Below are 6,292 nucleotides of genomic sequence, written 5' to 3' on the forward strand. Positions count from 1 at the left end.
CAGGCTTGGCCTCAGAGGCTTTTCAGGGCAGAGGAAGATCCCTCGGCCCCTTTACCCCTGGATCGTTCTTTACTCTAAAGCTAGAACTAGATGTTGGATGTTGCTAAATTATATGCCACTTGGGATGGGACCTAGGCTCTCCTGGCATTGCCTTTGCATGAGTTTTGAAAAGCTGTTCACTTCCTTGTGGCATTGTCTTTCTTTGTCACAAGTTGGAAGTTCAGCTGGACAGGGTTTTGCCCTGAGGGCGTCATTCTCTATCTTCCAGTTTGCAGACGGACTTTCTGTCTGTCTTTCAGTACAAGTCTTGGCTACAGCATTAAATTGTCTGATGCTCCTTTTCTCTTCAAAAGGTACATTTCGTATTTATTTTGTCACGCTTGCTCCTTTTCACTGTAAAGCTACTTGAGAGTGGTCATTAATAATCAAGCCACAGAATCAATGTTAGGCTAACTTCAAATCTCCTTATGAAATCCTAGACTTTTTAATTTGGCCTCAGGTATATTCTTAGGAGAAGAAGAAAAATACAGCCGTTTACTTCAGTTAAATATTATAAAAATAGTGTCTAGCCCAGTTACTAACATTGCTTTTCTTCTAATGCCTCTGTTTTACACGTTTCTACAAGGATGGCCTATTAAATTCTGCCTATAGCATTCAATTTCTTTCCTAGTCCCAACTCCCAAGTTTATGCAGCAATTCTCATTCAAGCCACCTCAAAGAGGTACTATCCCAAAAGCCCTTACATTGATGCATGTTGTAAACACACATCCACGCATGTTTTATGTCAATGGACCTCATGACACATGCAATGGAACTAAGAATTTGAGAAACTTGTAGATTCCTGGATGCCAATATGATGCGAAATTTAGAAAATTTTATCTTGTTCAAGAAGTAACCAGGTAATCTTCAAGCATTGTCTGAGAACCATTGTCTGAGATGTGCTCTTTACAGCATATATTCAAAATTGTCAATCTCGACTGCCAAATCCTATTGTTTGACAAGCCTATTCTATGTTGAAGGTGACAGTTCTCACTCTTTGAACTTGCCCAAGTTGTAATCAATGTACTCTGTCCTATTGTGAACTGAAATGTGCAGTTACACTTGCATTTAAGATTCTCTTACATGGAGCCAATTGTCTACTTAGAACAGTATGATTGTAGAGAGTTAGAACGTGATCTTGGATTATCTTAATCCCCTAAATAGCACTTTATTTCCCACCTCCCTGTCTGACTTAACATCTTTGTGAATAGCAGGGAAAACCTTTCTTTTATATATTAACTTAACAGATAATAACCTTCTATTAACTCCAAAACCTAAACCATCATGACATAATATCTGAAACCTACAACAGAGATTTTTTGTTTTGGCTTTGGTATAACCCTCACATCGGATGTTCCACCAACAATTTTGAATGCCTTGATTTATGACTTGTAATGTGTTCTTTTTTTTGTTTTTTTCAAGGCATGGTTTCTCAGTGTAGCACTGGCTGTCCTGGAACTCACCCTGTAGAACAGGCTGGCCTCAAACTCAGAAATCTGCCTGCCTCTGCCTCCCAAGTGCTGGGATTAAAGGTGTGTGCAACCACATCCTGGCTTGTAATGTGTTTTATAACTATTAAAAATCTTTAAAACTACTTTCATTGGTTTATATTTTTCAGGACAGTATTAAAACATGTTAGTCAGTAATCGTTACCCAAATTGGGCTTAAAAATAAAGTAGTTATTATTCCCTTTAATATGAGAGCTATATTTTATATCAGTTGTATAACAGAATATTTCATATTGGGACAGTCCTGGGGACTGTCGACTCCTAGACTAGTGGAGAGGTTCTTGCTTGCTACATTATCCACAGAGGAAAGCAGAAGGGCTAAAGAACACGGGGAGAGCAAGAAAGCAAACACTCACTCTCAACCCATGTAAGATTGTCTCTTTAATCCATTGCTGAAGGTATGGCCCTCAGGGACAAAACACCATGAGGTGTTTAATACACTCTAAACTGTTTTCTCGGACATTCAGATTTTAGTACGTGTGTAAAAGACCATGAGGTGTTTAATACACTCTAAACTGTTTTCTAGGACACTCCGATTTTAGTATGTGTGTTTTGGTTTTTGTTTTGCTTTGTTTTTTGTTTTTTTGTTTTTTGTTTTTTTCTCAGAACACCTTCTTAGCATGCAAATACTGAGTCTAGCATCCTTCTTTTTTCTGAACCTTCCCTTCATTGCTGTCTTCATGCTTCCCAACAATTAGTGAAAGAATAGGTGATAAGAACATTTCAACTCAACAGGTTTATGGAAAATTTCTTTTTTCTTAGCATTTGCACATTATCTTTTTCTCTCCCTCTCTTTCTTTCTTTCTTTCTTCCTTCCCTTCTTTCATTCATTCTTTCTTTCTTTCTTTCTTTCTTTCTTTCTTTCTTTCTTTCTTTCTCTATTTTTTGGTTTTATGAGACAGGGTTTCTCTGTATAGCTCTGGCTGTCCTGGAACTCACTCTATAGACCAGGCTGGACTTAAACTCAGAAATCTGCCTGCCTCCACCTCTGAAATGCTGGCGTGTGTCACCACTGCCCAACTATACACATTACCTAATAAGTACTACCAGGTTTATGAAATATTTATTAAAGTTTTTCTGAAAAAAAAAAGCCTTAGTGTTTCACTTGTTTCCTTATTACTGTTAGTTATGGTCAGATTTTTTTTTACCCTGATATCAGGAAATGGCAGAACACACAGGACAGGACACTGAGCAGAGGAAACTGATGGCAATACTAGTCACATATAGTTCCAAATCAGAGAAGGATGACAGCACACAATGAGCTTGCACATGACAAGAGTGAAAAGACTAAAATTCCAGGTGGCAGGTTTTGTAGTATCCAGGGAAAGAGCATATTCTGGGTACTTTCTGTGGAAAGACATGATTGGCCATGTTGAATAATTGCTATGATGGGCAAGGAACTGAAGCTTACTATTCTAGGATTAGAAAGAACTGAACGTGGACTCTTTTCTGGAAAGGGTTATCTAAATAGATGCTTTATCTTTGGAGACTGGGTGTACACCATTTCAGGCCCTCTGGAGTTGTAAGATATTGACAGTAGCACTATTAAGCCAAATTTTATCTATCCACTATCTGAACTTTTTTCAATTTGCATGTCTCAGTATCTATTGTTTTTGTATGTATGTATCTATCATGTATATATGTATATATGTATATATGTATGCCTGCATATATGTATGCATGTATATATGTATCATCTATCATCTATCTATCTATCTATCTATCTATCTATCTATCTATCTATCTAATCTTTATTTTCACCTACATTTTCTGTCATATATTAATTTATCAAACTATTACTCACTAACACCTATAGATCAATTTGTCTTTATATGTGTGTCTCACTTAAGGGAACATTTTAACTTTTTGTGAGTGTGTGTTGTTCTATGTTGAAAGCCTGCTTTGCCTTTGGTTTTATTCTCCCTGCACATCCTTGTGTATTTTCTCGACTTCTCAATCACTTTGAATTACAATAATAGTTTGTCTTAGCTATGAACATTTAGATCTTCCAATCACAGACTTTAAATCCTAAGTTCCCATTTTTTAATAGAGATGTTTATTTGATGGAGGTGATGTGGCACTATCTACTTCTTCATATCTGTCTGAATGGGATGGGATGGAAGGGAGAGAATCTGTTTATACCTATGCACGACAAAAATGGTTTCAATCACTCTTGTTTGGTATAATTAGCCCTAACTACTGGTGACAAGGTTTTCTCTCCTGGTATGACATACTTACCCTGAGGCAATATGCCATCTCTATGGCCTTTTTTTTTTTTTAACCTGGGGTCAGCCTATCTCATCCATGCCTCTTGGCAGCTAGCATCATGTTTTGAGTTTTATTAGTATAAGCTATATACTTTCTTAGTTTATACTAATAAAGCATTTACTCTCCAACAATTAAAGTATTTTCTTATCTATCTGTAGATTCTGGATTGGAGTATGTGCCCTGACAACCCTTTGCCTCAATTTTAGATAAAAGAAAAACAAACAACAACAAGCCAAAACACAAAAACAAACAAACAAACAAACAACAATAACTGAAACAAGCCTTGTTGCAAACCCAGCCACAGGGATTGAGTCAGCAGATCTTCCTCAGGAGGATGGAACACCTTAGTGTCCACAATCACGAGTTTCATTCCAGAGACAGTGTCTCCTCATCACCCCAAGATGTCTGCAGAATGGCAGGTAGAGCGGAGGACTGTTGTGTTTGGCTTTGCTGCATCCCCTGAAGTGTTGTAAAGGATCTAGAGCAGACGGGTACACAACCACTGGACTTACTCCTGTGTCTAGATATTCTTGTTATCCTCAGGAAGGTTGAATTTTTCCACTTTGAAGACAATCTACATTCCCATTATTATCTCCGTAGGGCATATAGGCGTTAAAACGTAAGAACTTTTATATAGAAACAAATATTCATGTTGTCAATACTGTACCTGAAAATTTTTTGGTTTGAGGCATTTGTCTATACATATTTGGTGATGTATTTTTGACAACTTAGGTGAATTTGAAAGTGAACTTTGAGAACTGTAGATATGAACATTTCATGTTTTGTGAGGGCTGATTGACAGATTCTAAAAATAAAAATCCTAGGCAGAGATAGCAGAAGCCATTTAGACTAGCCCCTCGCTTCCAAGCACTTTGGTTGAAACTGGTTGCAGTCTAAATGTGGCATTCTTTGTCTCCCTGTCTTTAAAGAACTTTTATAACGGAGACCCTATCACCCGCTTTGCCTGTGCTTTACTCAAGCATGCTTCTAACACTCCTAATGTGGATCTTTTTCCTTATGATGTAAACTCATTTTTTTGTAATCTTATCTTCCAGTCCTTGTTGCTGTGGCTCTTTGACTGTTCCTTTATATTTGATTTCAATTGTAGATAAAAGTAATAATCTAAATTCCCTTCAGAGCTGATGTTATTCCCAAAGGCTTCAGGCAAAACGGCTTATTCCTCAGACAGTTTCTAACCCCTAAGGTTGCTGGCAGACTGTGAGCTTCCTTTCCTGTCCAGATCCTCAGAAGGAAAAAGAGAAAGCTCTTTGAAGAGGACAAGAAAAGAGAACAAAAGACGCAGAAGAAAACAAAGGAGAAAGACCGAGGATCTGACGTTTACACACTAGCTGGTGAGCTGGCCTTCCCAGGGTGAGCTAGCATGTTTGCCCTAGTTTGCAGAAAGCATTGTTGGAGGCTGGACTCACTGGAATAGTCACTGGCACACCATTGCCCAGTCCCATGCATGCTGCTCAATGGTACCCTAACCATCTGTAGTTTCCTAAAGATGAGAAGAGAAGCAGGGTAGATACAACTACCAACCTCATAGGCTGTTTTGTGCTTTTAACGTGTGATTGAAAGGCACCAAATACAGAAGTGGTATTTTCAATACATTTATACAATGACCTAAGACCTACTTTCTAGGAGTATTGGTGCAAACACAGCATGGGAATATAATTACATTTGCTTTTCAAATACTCACATCCTTTGTCATACTCCCTCCACCTTCTCTAATTCTTTTTCAAGTATATGTGAAAGTATCTTTCATTCTGCCAAAGTCATTTCCATGATAGAAAATAATCTGAGCTTTAGAATGAATTACCAATTCTTCCGCATTTAATAGTTTAGAATTGTGTATGCCTGAGGAAAAAGAAACTAGACCATTATTCTCTTGGAAGTTGTAATTTTATCCCAAAAGAGGTTATTTTTTTCTGTAATAGGTATCAGCAACTTTTAGGATGCTTAAGTTTTATTATTCCCAGATAAGGCCACATTACAATGACTAAGGAGTGTTTAGGCCTCTATGACCACATTTTTTAAGAGTGGAATAAGCTGTACACAGCTGACATTTCAGTGGATGGTCAAAGTATTCTTCAACCCTAAATATGTGCCTTAAATGTGCCAGATACATCATGATATGACCACTGTTGCACATCACCTGACCATTTTCTGATTGAGTGGCTTCTTTGTTCAGTGTGTCCCACCTGCGGCTAGTCAACTCACACTAGTTAGCATTACATCACTCTATTCAACATTCTACCTGTTTAAGGAGGAGCTAGTTCACATGCTAGCAGATTGTGTCTCTATCCTTTAAATTCCCCTATCACTTTTAGGAGTTTCAAGTGATTGCTCTGATCTTCCCTTTGACTGCTAAAAGCGGTCAATAATTCTAATGTTTCCAACAAAGTAAGTTGAAGACAGCAAAAAAGCAATGTTCCCTGCCATACATCACATAAGCTGCTGTTCTCTGAAAATGC

This window comes from Mastomys coucha, unplaced genomic scaffold (genome assembly GCF_008632895.1).
Source record: "Mastomys coucha isolate ucsf_1 unplaced genomic scaffold, UCSF_Mcou_1 pScaffold1, whole genome shotgun sequence".
Lineage (NCBI taxonomy): Eukaryota > Metazoa > Chordata > Mammalia > Rodentia > Muridae > Mastomys > Mastomys coucha.